We start from the raw sequence: 19,342 nt of genomic DNA, 5'->3' as shown, positions 1-19,342 counted from the left end.
CGCCCCACGAAAAAAGGCGTCGGCTGATATGGCCTCGGATCTGGGGAAGGGCCCTCCTTAGGGCTGAGCCATACTATGCAGCCACTTCTGCACAGTGGGATAGGACCTCTACTCTCGCCTGTATTGTCGTAATAAAACAAAAAAGGGGGAACTGTGGTGAGCCGTTTCTGTGAACTGTGGCCGCCATTACAAGATGGCGCTGGTTTCCCCTGTAGTCTGTGACAAACAACTCCTTATCAGAATGAGTTGGCACGCTGTGACTTGGCACCCTATGAGAAAAGTCCACGTGGCAGTTGTGCATTGGGGCTTTATCTGCTTTATTAAGGCTGGGGCACACGGGAGTGGGGGTAGTGGCAGTAGCAGTAGAAGTAGTAGTAGGAGTAGCAGTAGAAGCTAAAAGACATGTCAATACAAAGGCCTGAATAAACTGCTGAAAGAAGATTCCTGAGTTGCGTCTTCCTTGCGGGCAAGGGGTCGCGACACTACAGGGACACAGCCATGTCAATGTTTATAGCAGCACAATACACAATAGCTAAACTGCGGAGCCAATCTAGATGCCCTTCAGTGGACGAATGTATAAAAATAATGTGGCATATACACACAATGGAATTTTACTCTGCAATAAAAGAGAATAAAATCATGGCATTTGTAGGTAAATGCATGGCATTGGAAAAAGTAATTCTAAGTGAAGTTAGCCAATCCTCAAAAGAGTAATGCCAAAAGTTTTCTCTGATATTAGGAGTTTGACTCATAGTGGAATAAGGGGGAGAAGCATGGGAGGAATAGATGAATTCTAGATAGGGTAGAGGGGTGAGAGAGAAAGGGAGGGGGCAGGGGATTAGCAAGGATGGTGGAATTTGATACAGGTCATTATCCAAAGTACATGCATGGAGACACAAATTGGTGTTAACATACTATATATACAACTAGAGATAAGGAAAATTGTGCTGTATAAATGTAATAAGAATTGTAATGCATTCCACTGTCACTCATTTTTTTTAAAAAATCAATAAGTAAAAAGATAAATAATTTCAAAGAAGAACTGGAAGTAGTTTGAAATATGAAATTGAATTTTTTTCAATCATCTTTTTAGATGAGATGAATAGTTTTAAACACAAGACTAATAATTAGCATTCCAGGGAATGAATTGCAAACCTGTAGCGAATGGACTGTGGATGTGTTAGAAAACACAAAGTCTCCTGATATGTAATGGAAACACTGTCACACAACTGAGAAGGAATTCATTAAGCAAAATGACAAAATGATTTCTAAAGGAGAAATCTAATTGAACTAAAGGGAAACAATTTTCTTAGTGTTACATGTACAGTTGTGCTAGAAATATACATGTAAGTCCTAAGTCTATGTTCATCAAGACATTTAGTGAAGCTTCAATTTATTTTTCAAAGATAAATAAAATGCATAGTGAAATGGTAAAATCTGTATGCAGTTGTCTAAAGAAGTCCTTAGAGTTCTATGTGTGGAGTATACATGTTCCTGGTGTGTCTTATAAAAGTGATGGTCATAGATTTCTGACACTTCAATGTACATTTTTCTGTAGTACTATGAGTTTGATCACTGATTTTTTTCTTTTATTACATGACACTATTAACAGAAATTCCTCTGACTTTATATTCTTGTAAGATCACCTTCAAAAAGTCCCAGGAAAGTTAGGATTATATACTACAAATAACTCACCCAGGATCTCACTGTAAAACTGATTCCATTTTTTATATTAAACAATTCAAGCAAAAATCAAAACAAAACACATAAAGCATAATTTTTACCCTCTCTGAATGTCATTTGGTCACTTAATTCTGAAAATAAGATAGGCACATAGGAAAGAGAAAAGAGAAGTCTCCAAGTATACTCCTGTGTAACCAGGAGAAGAATTGGGGCCAGCAGCTCACCACAGGGACAAATGTCATCTGTAAGAACAATACCAAACCTTGATTCTTTTAGTTTTCTCCTAAGTTTCTTGTTAAAACTACATCTCCATATATTCTCTACAAAATCAGAAAGTTGACTTGCAGATTCTTGTAATATTGACTAATATTTTCAAATTTTGCATGGGGGGCAATTTATAAACCACTACATCAAGTAATTGAGTGTAAAGATTCTCTGCATCTTTTCTTGACAATAAGGAATAGCTCTCAGATTTAATGGTAAATGAATTATTCCATCTACAAAAACGTACTTTGAAGATTTCAAAACAGTCAACACATGACTCCTCAGTGTGAACTCTTCCAGTATTCCCTTTAAGTTGATTCAATGGCTGTATTCCATTTCCCACACCAGCACCTTTGCACAATTTCAAGGACCAAAGTGAGTACTCAGCTGTAGCAGCAGAAGAACTACAGCCATTTTTGTAGACATCCTGGTAAAATGCAAGTCTTCCTTTCACATTGAATTCTCTCTGCTTCTGTTGATGTCCAAGAAGAAATCATTATTTAGTTAAAATGTAACTTATACACATTAAATTAAATATATAAGTGAACAGTCCAGACATCTGGATGACAAGTAGAAAGATCAAAGGTTAGGTGATTTATGATCTTTCATGATCATAAATGCTTTCCTGATGTTAGGAATTAATGGTTCTGCACGTGCATTCATTTTAAGGTTTTTAGAGTGTGTGGAACAATGGCAAGTGAGGTGATTTGTGCCTATAGAGTCCTTGAGTGGAACTAAAGTAAACATATTGTTCAATCTACATTTCTTAGATGTCATCGTTTAACAGATTTTTTTCAGTAAAATTTTTGTTTTCATATAATTCACATAGGAATGTACTCACCATTTTAAGTATACATTTCAATTGTTTAATTTCAGAGTAGAATCTCAGAATTGTAATCTTTAGTTAATATTTCATGCTGAAGCATTTTAGCAATTCAAATTCTCCCAGTACCTCTAACCATTCCACATCCCTCATTCCTACTTAATCTCTAATCAATTTCCTCTCTCTAAAGAGGGGATTATGCTGGGGACATTTCAATTAATTGTTATACAATATATTGGTTTTGTGATTTATTTCAACACTTTTAAATAATTGTTATGTGTTTTGGTGATTGATATCAATACTTGTGATTATGTTTTAAAGGTTCATCCACGTTTTGGCATGTGTTAAGATTTCATTCCGTTTTATTCTGCAACAAGGCATGAGCTATGCCACTGAGCTGAGGCAGCCATAGAAGTCCTTTCTCATCCAATTTCTGTGGTAATGCCAGGGTGTTTTAGACATGTTGCTAAGGTAGCAGGCAGAATTTAATTGAATGGACTGGAAAAGAGGACACACTCAAGGGAGGGAGTGGTCTTTTCAAGAGAAAGACAGCATGCCCTTCCTGCCCTCCAGGTTTTTGGACATCCAGGGAATTTTCCAGAAGTGTCTGCCCAGGTCTACCTTAAACTTTTGAAAGAGAGCAGGATGATATCAGACTTTTAAATTCTCACTGTGCATTAACTTCCCAGGCAATTCTAGGTCACTTTGGACCATGTTGACCTGTTTTAAATACACCCTGTTCCTAAACAGATTTTCAGGGTACAGGTAAATATCCTTATCTATGTATGTTTTGTTATCAGGTCTTTCTAAGGGTAAATACAAGAACATTGTCACTCCCCATAGAGTAATTGGTAGAATTATTGGTATTTGGGGGCTTGCATTTCTCTGGCAGATAAAAGCTTCTTTGCTGAGGAATGTAACATACTGCATTGTTTTAAACCAGGCAGTGTTGTAATTATTTATTTTTTTTAAAGAAAGCATATAAGAATCAGCCCAGTGCCTTATTCCAGAGAATTATTACCTTAACTTCATGTTAACATTTGTGTTTTTTTTATCAAAGCCAAATAACATTTTATGGAGTAAAATATATTACATTTGTTTGTTCATTCCTAAATGTTTGCAAACTAGGTTTTTCACAGCCTTTGGCGATTATAATTAATTGTATTTATTTATATGTATGTAATAGTTTTATTTGGATATGTTTTCATTTCTATTTGGTATATAAGTCAAAGTAAAATTTTGAGGTCTTATGAAAATCTTATGTTTAACCTTTGAGGGTGTGTATGACTGTACTCCAGTGACTGAACCAATTTCTATTCTAACTAGCATTGCATGAGTATTTTAATATCTCACATCACTGCCAACATTTTATTATTATTTTTATTATAACCATTTTATTGGTGGAGTAGCTAGATACTTCATTATCGTTCTGTTCTGAATTTCCTTCTAATGCTTGAAATGTTATTTTCAGATGTCCATTGGCCATTTGAATATTTTTCTTGGTGTTATGTCTATTCAGGTATTTGGTCATTTTTTTTCTTTAATGATATTCTTATTTTTTAGTTGCTAACTTTATATATTCTTGATGCAAATCCATTATCAAATGTATGATTTGCAAATATTATTAATTTTTCTGTTCATTTCATAGTGTCCTTTTATATTAGGCAGAAAGAGTGAAGGGATAGGAAGGGATGTGGGAGTAGAAAGGAAAGTAGAGTGAATCAAACATAGTAACCTATGTGCATATATGACTACATGACTGGTGTGATCCCATAGCATGTACAACTAGAAGAATGAGAAGTTATACTCCATTTATGTATGATGTATCAAAGCATGTTCTATTATCATATATAACTAATTTGAACAAATAAAAAATAAAACATAAACAAAAAGAGCATAAGCAGAAACGAAAGAATACAAGCAACAATAAATTTTGGCAAGGATATTAGGAAAGCATACACTAACACATTGCTGTTGGGACTGCAGATTGATGCAACCATTATGGAAATCAACATGACATTTACTCAAAAAACTTGGAATGTAACCAACCACCACTTGACCCAGCCATCCCACTTGTTGGTTTATACTCAAAGGAACTAAAATCAGCATACTACAGAGATGCCACCATATCAATGTTTTTAGCACCTCAATTCACAATAGGAAAAATACAGAACCCACCTAGATGTCCTTCAACAAGTGAATGGCTAAGGCAAATGTATGCATGCATAATGTAATATTACTCAACTTTAACAAAGAATGAAATTATGACATTTGCAGGTAAATGGATGCAGTTGAAGAATATCATTCTAATTTCAATAAGCCAATACCAAACAAATAAAGGTAAATGTTTTCTTTGCTATGTGGATGCTAATTCACAATAAGAGGGGCTTGGAAAAAATAGAGGTACTTTGGAATAGGCAGAGGAGAATAAAAGAGTGGTAGGGGGCATGGTGATAAAAATATAGCATAATGAATTGAATATTATTACCCTGTGTTCATATATGATTACACAAGCAGTGTGATTCTACAAATTGTACAACTAGAAGAATGAAAAATCATATACCACTTATGTACGATGTGTTAAAATTCATTCTACTGCTATGTATAACTAATTAGAACAAATTAAAATATCATTTAATAAAAATCTCTGTGTTTTCCAGGTTCTATAATCTATTGTACATCCATACTGTACATATTGTACATGCATACTGTACCTCTATTTTTACATTATGCTCCCTTAATTTGTGTAGTTTCATAGTTTAAAAGATCTTACCAGAACATTTATAGAGATGGAAAACTTTATTTAAGTGCTCACACTTTCAGAAGTCTTAGTCCATAAAAGGCTGCCTCCATTCCTTGGGGCTTGAGGTAAGGCTAAACATCATGTTGACAGAGCATGGCAAAGAGAAGAAGCTCACATCATAATGAGAAAGCAGAGAGTCTCTACTTTACAGAAACAAATACATACCTAAAACCATGCCCCTACTCCCACCTCCTCCAGCCACACCATGCAACTTCACTTACTACTCAGTTAATCCTTCCCAGAGGATAAATTTATTGATTGGTTTATGACTCTAATAACCCAATCATTTCTCCTCTGAATCTTTTTGCATTGTTTCACATGTGAGCTTTTGGGGAATAGCTCACATAGAAACCATAATAGTACTTTATTCCTTTTTATTGTATTTTCAATGGGATGGTTGCCTTAAATGCATTTGAAACTCTTCATTAGAAATAGGATAAAATATAACTGGTCTTTGTGTTGTAATCCCATATTCTGGAAACTTGCTCTTTTTCTTTTTTAAACAAGATTTTTTTCCAAAAAGTTTCTAAAGCATTTTATATGTAGGATTATTTTTTTCTGCTAAAGGGGGTTTTATTTTTCTTTCAAATATGGCTTCCATTTACTGCATGCTTTTGAAATCAATCTTGAAAATTAGGATCACATCCTTGTTCCCCCATGTTAAAGGTCAAAAACCTGAGAAACGGTGAGAAAAGGAGAAGTTTTATTTAAAGAATGGGACAGAGAGAAAGACAGAGAGAGAGAGAGAGAGAGAGAGAGAGAGAGAGAGAGAGAGAGAGAGAGAGAGAGAGAGAGAGAGAGAGAATCGGGATCCTTTAGGAGGGGATTCAGACAGAACTGGTGCCAGATGGAGTGGGGGTGTTCTGTCCATTTATTGATTTTAGATTTCCTGTCTTCCCATGCCCATTTTCCTCTTAACTTGCCCATCTGTTGACCAAAAGGTGGAAATGACCAGAGGCAGGGATATTCATTAACAATTCCTTGCTGAGAGGAACAATTCCTCTGAGACCAGGTATTCTTGAGAACAGGTTGCAAAGAGAGTAATGTGTTTTGGAGATATCATCATTATGTTTACTTTTGAATTAAACCTAATGATAAGTTATTTACACTATCTGTCCATTGTCCTTTTTTTGTTCCCCTCACTCTCATTAATGAAACCCTTACTGGTTTAACAGGAAATTGACAATGACTGCCCTGGCTGCTTCAGGCTTTTCAGAGGCAACATGGGGCAAGCAGTTCAGGTTTCCCTTTTAGGAATGATTCAGGGAGGTTGCTGAGTTCCTGTAAAAGTCTAATTTAGAAAGAACAGGTTGTTAGCGGGGAGTGGTGGTGCACCTCTGTAATCCTAGTGATTCAGGGAGGCAGAGGCAAGAAGTTTTTGAGTTCAAAGCCAGTCTCAGCAATTTAGCAAAGCACTAAGCAATTCAGTAGGACCCTGTCTCTAATAAAATACAAAATAGGGCTAGGAATGTGGCTCAGTGGTTGAGTGCCCTTGAGTTCAATCCCTGATACAACCCAAAATAATAATAATAATGAGAAGAAGGAGGAGGAGGAGGAGGGGGGGGGAAGAGAGGAGGAAGAAAGAAAATAAAAGGAAAGGAAGGGAAAGGAAAGGAAAGGAAAGGAAAGGAAAGGAAAGGAAAGGAAAGGAAAGGAAAGGAAAGGAAAGGAAAGAAAAGGACAGGAAAGGAAAGGAAAGGAAAGGAAAGGAAAGAAAGGAAAGGAAAGGAAAGGAAAGGAAAGGAAAGGAAAGGAAAGGAAAGGAAAGGAAAGGAAAGGAAAGGAAAGGAAAGAAACAGGTTGTAAAATCATCTCAGAGTTGGGTGCTTCTATGAGAGAAACAAGAAGACATGAGTCCCGGAATGAGATTTATACAAAAAAAAATGTACTAGCATCTGAATCATATTTATGAGTATCATGATGATGATAGAAAATATCAATTTTTGACCAAGAGTTGCAATAGATAAGAAGTTTTTTCCCCTGAGGAGGCCAGGGGAATTTTACTGGCCAGTAAAATCAAAACTTCCATTTTGGATGTAAATCTTTAAGGATATGAGTTACATTGCCAGAGTTATCCAGATTATAAACACAACACTTAGTTTTTATAATGTCACAGATGCCCTCATAAGATGTAGTATACTTGGAAAGACAATCAGTTTGAAAACTCACATAAACAAAGGAGAAACTATGCTGAGGAGAAAAGCAAGAATCTAAGAAGTTGTGATGGGAAAACAGCAATCACTTAGGAGCTGCAGGCATTTTACAAAAAGGTATAAAACAATCTGCAAGTGCAATCCCAGCTCCTAAGAAGGGGCAGGGAAAACTGACATGCAAGCACCAGTTAAACTGGGAGATAGCAGGCAAACAGATAATAACCACAAACTAGTAATCCTAATTGCAGTGGAAACTTAGAGTTCTTATAAATTTTATATCCAATGCAAGAAGTTAGATTTGAAAATGCCTTTTTCTGCATAAAAACTAGCTATACAAAAGATTTTAATATAGATCTTATCATTTCTTAGCGTGTTACCAGGAGCCATCTTTAAAAGGGCCCCATTGTTATCAACTAACTACTCTGTGGATCAGAAAACAAGAAGCATTACTAATACTGGGTCCCTGGGGACACCCTGCTGTATGACAGGATGGGAGGCAGTTACAACAGACAGTCTTGGTAAAGGGGTGGATCTTTTACAAATGTCCTGAGAATTTAATGAATGGGGAACATGATCTGTGTAAAGCAGACCATGTTAAGCAATGAAAAACTCATGTGAGGACCAGGTTGTAAAGGACTCTGACCAGTATTGGCATATGACTAGGTTCCCAGTGATGTTTTATCCTTGAGTGAAGAACTCGGTGGTCTCCTAGCTTTGCCCACAATGCAGGTCTATGTCACAGTTTGGTAATTTGCAATAGCCCCAGTTGCATTGCTTGAGTGTCTGCCCAGCACACATCCTGCTGAAATTCATCAGAACTAATGGTAGTTCTGGGTATTCAATCTGGAAATCAACTGAGCACTACAACAGACATATATTTTACTCTTTGATTTCCCAATCTTTTTATCAATTTTTGTTTTTCAAATTTTTAAAATTTAGCTTTTTCTACAATATTTCTGCTCCTTCCCTTATTTACATTGTGTAATGTTTTCATTCTCATTGCATTATTAATGTATTTATAAATCTGTTTTTTTTGCTTGTTTGTTTTGTTTTGTGATTTTTACTCTGGTTTGTTTTCTTCTTTCTGGCTGGAGCTTGGTCTCATTCCCAGCAAAGTGAGGGCATTGGATTTAGACCTTGCTGTGAAATTGCACACAGCCATATCAAGAAAAAATTACTTTATTCCAGTCCTGCTGGAATATCCTAGTCCTGCTGTAAAACTAACAGGTAATTTCACTTATGGAACAGGGGAGATAAAAAGCCTGTAGTTCATGACACAGCCCCAAGTACCTGAGATAAAGGAGGATTCAGCATGCACCTCGGACATTGCCACTATAGCAACTCAGAAGGAAATAAAAGGAGAAATAGGCTTCAATACAAGGGTAGTGGGTGCCTTCGTAGCCTCACTTTCTTCAATAGATCAATAACCCCCACAAAAATCAAATAACAATCTTCAGAATTAATTCACATTATTGACCAATTGAATTTCATATACAGCTCTAGAGTTTCCCATCCACTAGCTATTGAATAAACGTATTTGTTACAGTTAATGAAAGTTTCCCTAAACTGGTTGAATTAAGATCATAAAGAAAGCAAATTCTTCTTCCACAATGCTTGTAACTCTTTGTTGTGTACTTGTGGCAGTTATGAGTTTAACTTTTGCAGTTTCAATGACATGTTAGCAGACCCAAAGGTCAATGACATACAGAAAATTGTCTTTTTGCTGAGGTACAAAATGTGAGATATAAATGTTATAAGATCAGTGTAGCTAGTGACACAGCCTAACCCGGGTCCCAGGGGTCATCTCAATGCTAATTTTTTTTTCTTTCTTTCTTTTTTTTTTTTTGTTCTCTACCAATTATACCTGGTCTGTGGTCTGAAAAAAAAAAAAGAATGCAAATCATTCAATGAATTGTTCAGTAATTTGAAACTTTTTTCTAATTTATCAGAACTTAGTGAAATCAAAGTAAAAATCAAGAGCAAGAAAAAATGAAAAAAATGAGAAAATGCATGGATATTGCACAACACAGTATTGTATAACTGTGGATAATTAAGAAATCAAGAGGATATTTAAAAAATTATCAATTTAAATGCAAAGAGAAACACAATGTAACAGAAAATGTTAAAAAAAGAGCAAAAAATTTCTAATCGAGATATGAAAGCCTAGGTTAAAAAATTAGTTCTGAAAAAACCTAATTAGACATATTTTAAGATCTTAGAAATATGAAAATAAGCCAAACACTTGTACAAGTGGAAAAAATGAATAAAAAAGATGAGAGATGAATTATCTGATAAAGAATCAAAGAAAGAGAAAGAGCCACATGAATAAAATCAGATGCAAAAAGGTAGATATTATACCCAAAACTGAATATCAGATGATCATTAGGGAATAATTTGAAAAACTATATCCCAATCAATTGTAAATTGTAAAATAAATGGACATATTGAGACACATATGACCTAGCATTCTTGAGGCAAAGCCTTACAAATCCTGTGCAGTCAACAGTGAGCAGTGAGACTGAAGTAGCCACCATTGTTGCCAACAAAGAAATCCCCCAAAATGAACAGATTTGTTACTATTTTTTCCAGATTTGAAAAGGTCATTCCACATAATAAATAGGGAAGGAATCCTTCGAAACTCATTCTGCAAATTCTGTATTTTGCTGTTATCAAAATAGATAATGATTCAGAGAAAATTATAAACCAAAATCTTCCTTAAATATAGATGTAAGATCCTCAATAAAATGCTCACCAATCAAATTCTCTAATAACATAGTAAAATATCATGTATCATGATCAAGTTGGCTTCATTTAATATCAAGGAATGAGAGAATGCTTCAATAAATGCAAATCAAAAAAAGTAACACAGTACATGAGTATGACCAAGGACAAAAATCAAATGATCATCTTCATACAAAAAAAAAAAAAACCTTCATAGTTTGATATCTCTTCCTAAAACAATCATGTAGGAAGTTGGTATAGAATGCTTATATCTCAACATAATATAAGCCAGGTGTGTTAAATCCACAGCCAGCAAGATACTGAATCAGGAAAAACTGAAAGTATTTTCTATAAATTAGGAACACACCATGGCTGTCCACTGTCACCACTCTTACTCAGAATAGTATTTTAATATTGAGGCATGTCACTCAGGCTATTGGGAATAGGAGAGGGTATACAAATAGGAAAGGTACAAGTACAATTATTTCTCCTTAACATGATTTGATTCTATACTTAGAAGACACTTCTCATTTCAATAAGACTCATAGAATTAAGAAACTTAGAAGTGTATGTGGATATAAAATGAACATACAAAACTAGTAGATTTTAAATAGACCTGTGTTGAACTCATTGAGAAAGAACTCAAAGCAGTCATATTCACAAGAACTTCAAAATAAAATGAATCTGGGAATTAATCTCATAAAGTCTGTGAAAGGCCTCTGAAATAAAAGTTGTAAAACAAAGAAACAGAGAAATTGAAGAAGTTGGCAGAGATTGGAAAGACTGCCCATGTTCCTTAACTGGGAGAACCAATATTGGTAAAATGGCCATATAACCAAAAGACACCCAAAGATTCAGTGAAATCTCCATCAACGTGCCAATGATATTCTTCACAGAAGTAAATGAGGCATATATGAAAGACTGTATGGCCAAAGAAATCTTGAGTCAAAGAGACAAAGCTGAAATTATCAAAAATGTACTAGAGAGCCATGTTAACAAAATGGCATAATATTGGTATAAAACAGACTGTAGACAATGGAATATAATTGTAAAAGCTGAAATGAACTTGCACATCTAAAATCAACAAAGTTTTAGTTTTGCAAAGTTTCCAAAAATATACATTGGAATAAAGACAGATTCAAAAATGGGGAAACTGGGAAAATTTAATATCTACTTGTAGACAATTAATTGTATATTTCATTCTCTCACCTTATAGAAAATGATCAAAAAGTTGATCAAATGATTTAATGTTTGACATGAAAATTTAGAGCTTAGAGGAAAACACTGTGGAAACATTTCATAATATAGTAATACAGGCAACAATTTTCTGAATACAACTACAAAGCTTGGGAAGTAAGGGTAAAAATGGCAAATTGGATTACATCAAATTGAAAATCTTCTGCATAACAACTGAAGCAATTGAGAGCAAAGGAGCAACCTGTAAATAGTACTAAATCTTTTTTATTGATTCATCTGGTGAAGAATTAATATACAGAATATATAAACAAGTCAAAAAATGTTCAACAAAGAACAGGTCATAGAAAGAACAAATGTGCAAAATCTGATTAGATATTTCTAAAAAGAAGTTCAAATCAACAACAAATAGCCTGAACATACTTTGCCATAAGGACATGCAAATCAGTAGTATATTGAGATTCTACATCACCCTGTCAGAATGGCAGCTATCAAGACAAGAAGAACAACAAAATGACAAAAGCCAAAAAAGGATGTGAAGAAGAAAAATCCCTCATGTGCTATTGGTGGAATAAAATGTTCAACAGCCTCTATGGAAAACTGTATGGAGTTTCATTCAAAAACTAAAAATAGAACTATCATATTCTCCAGGTATTTTACTTCTAGGCATGCATCCAAAAGATTTGAAGTCAGTATACAAAAGAGATTCCCAAATGACTATTGTTATTATAGTACTATGCACAATAGCAAAGCTATGGAATCAGCATACATTCCCATTCACATATGAATAACTAAGGTTAAATATATATATATATATATATATATATATATATATATATATATATACAAACATACACATATATATACACATATACATACATAATATGCATGTAATAATATATCACATATGTTATAATAGTATAATATAATATGTAGATTTATATATACTCTATAAATATATATAAATATCCATATTTATTTATATTTATACATACCCTTATATATGCACACATATATATGTATAAATTTTGGATAAATGGTTGCAAATATTTTCTCTCATTCCATATGTTTCTCTTGACTCTCCGGATACTTTTGTTTGTTGATCCAATTTTCAATTTTCTCTTTTGGTTTTGGGTTAGAGTCAACAACCATTTGCCCAAACCAAATTTTTGAATCTTTTCTTCCAGTCATTTTATTCCTGTGGTGCTTACAATTATATTTTTATTCTATTTTTGAATTGATTCACTATTTGGTGAAGGGAAGAGTTATAGTTTTACTCTTCAACATAGGGAAATTCAATCTTCCTATCTCTCTTTATTGAAGAAACTCTTCATTCTTTAGCATATCTTCTTGGTCCCCTGTAAAAATATAAAATAAAAGGAGAAAAACAAAGTTAGAGGGAAAAGCAAATGCTGCTCACCTGAGCTGCTAGCTTTATTTATATCAGTTGGTTACTTTAGATCATATGCATCATAAGTACATATTGTTCATTGTATTACTAGGCAGGTTACACACTTAGCAACATTATGCAGTTTATTCCTCAGTTACTTACTTAGTTGCAATGTTCAATGTTAGGAGCTTTGTAGAGCTCTCAAGAAAGTTCATTGTATATATGTGGACAGGGTTAGGCTCAGTGAAACATTGTGGTTTTCTAACAAGAGAGTTCCTTTATTCCCAGGAGCTGTGTGCCTGAGATCAAGGTCAAGGCCGATAAAAATTTTCCCAGCAGTCAGGAATTCTGGATCTTTGCACAGAAACTTCCTAGTCACCAAGCATGTCATAATCATAAAGCCATCAAGACCCCAATTCAAATACAGAAGCCCTACCGTCCCTAATTGAAAGTCAGTTGAGTTTAAATTGGTGGATTTATTTTTTGGTTCTGTATTTTGTTACATTGGTCCATATATCAGATTTTATGCTAATCCTTTGCTTTTTCAGTTTTATAACTTTATAATATACTTAGAGACAAAGTATTATAATACCTCTCACTGTGTTGGTTTTTTGTTCAGAAGTACTCTCTCCTTGTGACGTTCATGGCTCTTGGTAGTTTTTATTATGTTTATATTTTATAAAATATTTCTGTAAAGTTTTCTCAATATTTTGTTAAAATTTGCTTTGTGATTGCAGATTGAGAGAGAGAGAGAGAGAGAGAGAGAGAGAGAGAGAGAGAGAGAGAGAGAATTTTTTAATATTTAGTTTTTAGTTTTACTGTGGACACAACATCTTTATTTTATTTTTATGTGGTGCTGAGGATCGAACCCAGCACCCTTTGCATGCCAAGCAAGCGCTTTACCACTTGAGCCACATACCCAGCCCCAACATGCTGAGTTTTGAAGAAAAAAAAATATGATGATTTTACTTTCAGTCATTCCAAATGATTTAGACCTCTAACTAGAGTATGGGTGGTATGAGACAATAAGCTACTGAGGAAAAAGGAAAATTATACAAACTCTTCATAATTACAAATTATAGAACAGTAAACGCAATTGCAAACTGTGTACAAAAACTTATTACAATTCACTACATAACTGAAACAAATATAGGTAACATTGTGTCCTTTTTGAGGAGAGAGCCAATTTCAGTGTGACTTTTTTCTGTTTCTGTTCCATATAACCAAACCTAAAATTGAAAACTAGTATCTATTTCCAAAGTATGATTATGAGAATTGGCAACCAGGATATTTTATATGAAGGATTAAGATTAACTAATAATGAGCTCATGAAACTGAATATTTTGTTCAATAGCACAATTGTACTGTTGAAAGCAGATAGGAATCATTATGTTTTTAATTTTGGGGAAGTGATTTAAGTGGAAGAAGAGAAATGATTTTATGCATGTTTCAGAAAGAATTGATGGTGAGAGTGAATTATAAAAAAAGACACCAGCAATACTGATCTCACAAGCCCAAAGGGAAGAGTAGACTTTTTATACAATTGTAATTATTGAGTGCTTTCTTCAAGAAAGTTAAATGTATAAAAATTGCACACCAAAATGAAGTTAAAGCAGGCTGAGAATTTGAGAAACCATATTGATACTATGAGTGATTCCTTACTGTTTTTGTCTCAATGCATAATCATAATTAAGGTAATCAAGACTTTTGGTGTTATTAATAAATCAATATATTAAAATTCTACATAGGTTCATATAATTTAATCTTCAACAATGTTTGAGTTTTCTTTAACCTAAAATGTTTATAATCCTTTTTCTAGAATTAAGCCTGTGGAAAAAAAACTTTAATATTCAATTAGGTATTGAAAATTCCCTTCCTCACAGACAATAGGGAATCTAGTATTGTATCTAGTATTGTATTAATGCCAGAGTAAACTGGAAGAAGCCCATATGTCAGACTCCCAGGTTCAGACCTCATAAACTACGCTCCTTTTTTCTTCTTTCCTGTTTTAGCAAACATCTGGCAACAAAACAGACAGCATTTAGTGATGATGAACATCCCAGTTGCCACACAGGCCAGCAGGAACCCAACCACATCCAAAGAATAGTACTGGAACCAGGAGAGGTCATGAGCAGCAACCCGGAGGTGTTTAGCTCCTTTGTGGCACATGACAAACTCAATCCAGAAGACAGCTCTGTCCAGAGGCTTCACTGGCTGATCATGGTGAATTTTTGATAGCCTCATAGCATTCTCTTTATATCTAAAGGACAAACCATAAGACACCAACATTTAAAGCACATTAATTGGCCTAACTTTCCAAGTCTCTGAAGGGTACTTGAAAGTTTAACAATTAGGTCAAATAAGTGCCATAGAAGTATTGTTTTGTTTCATTTTGTTCTTAATTCTGTTGTCTTGGAAATTTGGACTTCTAAGTTGGAGAGTTATTTATTTATTTACTTCCATTTCCCATTTAAAATGTAATGAAAAGAAAAATGGTGCTTGGGAAGAATGGTTTTAGAGTAATTCAAGCTCCTTAAATTGGAGATTTCTGGTGAATAAATAAATATTTCCCAAAGTGAAAACAGAAGGTCAAGTGGGAAAGTTAATCTTTTGTAATAGACCAAGTGGTAGTAAGATTCTCAGTGTGATAAGTGATAAAGTTAAATGCTAACTAAAAATGATCTTGATGTTTTTGATGAGGCTTTGTGTCATGGTGGGTGAAATGAACAATTCTATTTTTGATCTTCTGTTCTACCTTTTGCTGTGAATTTCCAATCAGTAGTCAGAAAGATTTTCTTTGATTAAACACATGTCATTTTCTGATACTAGTGTATCAAAATTTCCATACAGCTTCTCATGTATTTAGATTAATATCCAGATGTGGTTATTTATTTAAATATTTTTACATTTATTTCCTCACTTAATTACTGCATGTCTGCACAATATATTCTTTATGTTTTCAACCTTTTCAACTTTACTATATAGGGTTTGTGGCATAATATCCATTCATCATTTAGGTTACATTTATTAGGTTCTACAAATCATATATATATATAATCAGATATAAAAACTATATATAGTTTTTTCCTGAGTTATTACAAAAGTGTTCAAAATCTTTTTATTATGATAGTAGATTTTATGTATACTTTCTTTTTGTTAATTTAAACTTTTTACTTTGAAGATTATTTAGTAGATTCATGAAACTGAGAATAGTATTATTTAGAATGACTCATCTGACAATATTAGGAAAATGCTAGCACTGATTTTTAGTACCTATTTCTAATATTATGGTAATATTTGTAAAGGTAAAATGGCTTATATTGATTATGGCTTCACTATAGTTTTTCTTATCTTTTCACTTATAGCTTTCTTGCATACTTAACTTCAACATATCTTATAAGTAAGGTAGATGATTTTAAAAATATGGTCTGACAGTGTTTGAAAATAATTCTGGTTTTTATAATTAATGTAAGTTTTAATACCTTCACAGTTGAATCTACTATTTAATTTTAGTTTCCTCTCCTGTTTTTCTGATATGAATTTTATTCCTAATAGTTTAAAAGTATATTTCCACGCTGAATTTTATTACTATTTTGGATTTTTTGTGCATCGTTAAGTGTTATTTTAGGACATCACTTCCTTACACAGTAATATTACCAGTAGTTGTGATAAATGTTGAATTGGTTATATATATGACATGGGAGGGCAAAATTTGATAATTTCCATATATCTGCCATGCTAATATAATATCAAATTCACACTGAAACTGTTAAATATATATATATATATATATATATATATATATATATTTTGGTGTTATTATATATATTTGGTGATATATATATATCACAGTGATAATGAAGTTTTTAGTAAGAAATACCCCTACTATTTTAGCAGCCGCCATTATATTTGCTTATTAAAATGAACTCTGAGAAAAATTAAAGATATCACAGTGTTTACTTTTTGCAAGAAAATTTCTGTTATCAGACTTTTTAAAAAGTTCAATAGACTCTTTCCATAGTTCTGAACAATTGACTCATATTTTCTATTGTTTTCTGGAATCTGGGCAAGGGCTGATACAATCACAATGGTTCTTTCTTCAGTCAAGTTACCAATCATTGACCCCAGAAAAAACACCATGACACCATTCTCTCCTGAGCTCTTGACAAAGTTTTCCATTTCTTTTTAAGAAAAAAATTCACTTCATCACAAATCCAACAATAGAGCAAAAACTATTTTAAGGACTGGTTCAACACATAAGGAGAGAAAAATAAATATTTTTAGGACATACAAGAGTAATGTCTCTTTTAAAAATTAAATCCAAATATATATAACATAGATATATAAATTTAACCTTTTCTGAGGTACATAACTCAGTAGATTTACACATATTTACATCCCAATGCCAACAATTCCAGAACACTATTACTTTGAAAAACCAAGAAATTATATAAATTGGACAATATTTTTTTCTCCTGGTTTTGAACTTTGACTACTGTACTTCTACTTTCTGTTTCCCTGAATTTGAGAAGTCTAGGTAACTAATATACATAGAATTTTTTGCCCTTCTACTGGATTTTTAAGAGTATAATTAAGATTAAATTTTCACAGTACCACTATTTCCTAGGTTTTATAGGGTAAATAATGTCCCAGGAGAGTAAGTTACATAAGATATCATGTATGACAAACACTGTATCCATTCATCTTTCTTGGACACTTTCTTTGCTTCCAATACTTCACTTTTGGGTTTCTTTTGTGTTTCTTGGACGACTTCACTTCTAAGACACACTCTTTCTTCTGTGTCTTACACTCGCAAATTCCTCTTCAAAACTTATGATCACCCAAACTGGTTTCCCTAAGACCTCTTCTTTCCCTCACTACTCCCTCCTCTTGCTGTTTTTAAAACCTTCATTGTTCCCCTCAGCTCCTTCACAACCTTTGATATGCCCCACTTCAAGGTCCTACTAGTTCTCTCACTCTGTGCTCCCACAGTCACAGTTTTTAATTCTGCCTTTAACCTGAAGTTTCCTCCAGTCACTTGTTCTTTTGACACAACTGAGAGCTTTCAAGAGACTCAGGAACCCCTAGAGCCAATTACTGGAGGTTGGATGGGAAGTAAATCTTTTGAAAATCTAATTATTTCATTTCATTCAAGTCAGAATGGCAATTATCAAGAATACTAGAAACAATAAATGTTGACAAGGATATGGGAAGAAAAGTACACTCATATATTGGTGGTGGGAATGCAAATTGATGCAACCATTATGAAAAGCAGTAGGAGATTCCACAGAAAACTTGGAATAGAACCAGAATTTGACCCAGCTATCCCACTCCTAGACATATTCCCAAAAGACTCAAAATCAGCAAACTACAGTAGCAAAGCCATGTCACTACTTACAGCAGCTCAATTCATAATAGCTAAATTATGAAGTCAACATAGATACTCTTCAATAGAAGAATTGATAAAGAAAATGTAGTAAATATGCACAATAGAATATTTCTCAGTCTTAAGGAAGAATAAAATTATGGCATTTGTGGGTAAATTGATGGAGCTGGAGCATATCATGCTAAGGAAATAAATCAATACAAAGAAAACCATAGGCTGAATGCTTACTCTTATATGCAGTCACCAATTCACAGTAGAAGTTGTGTGTTAGGGGAAAATAAGAGTTACTTGGGATTAGGCAAAGGGGAGTGAAAGCAAAGGACAGCATCTGTGGATAGGAAGAATAGTAGAATGATTCAAGCATCATTACCCTAATAATGTTTGTGATATGTGATTACATGACAGGTGTGAAGGAGAAGTTATACTTCATTTATATATGATGTGTCAAAATGAGTTCTAATGTCATGTGTAATGAATGGGAACAAATTAAAACAGAGAGAAAAGAAATACAATAAATATATTGTCCCTTCACATGTGGTTAGAAGACATTCAAGCACCACATGATATGTATCCTCAGCCTATTCAGCCTCCATAAGATAGGACCCCCATGTGAGGAGAAAAGAAAATGTTAAGAGCTTCTTTAAAAACATTATTTCAGGGACTTGGGTTGTGGCTCAGTGGTTGACCACTTTTCTGGCATGTGTGAGGCCCTGGGTTTGATCCTCAGCACCACATAAATAAATAAAGTGAAAATCCATTGGCAACTAAAAAAAATAAAATTAAAAATGAAAAAAAAGCATTAGTTCAAAAAAAAAAACATCTTACTGCATATTGTGCAGGTCATTTAAATTTCTTGCATTTTATCAAAAGCACAGTTCAATTATTGAGTTTTGTACTATCCTGTTGCCATATTTGTGGCTAAAAT

This window comes from Urocitellus parryii, chromosome 10 (assembly GCF_045843805.1).
Source record: "Urocitellus parryii isolate mUroPar1 chromosome 10, mUroPar1.hap1, whole genome shotgun sequence".
NCBI classification, from domain to species: Eukaryota; Metazoa; Chordata; class Mammalia; order Rodentia; family Sciuridae; genus Urocitellus; species Urocitellus parryii.
This window is presented reverse-complemented; position numbering follows the sequence as displayed.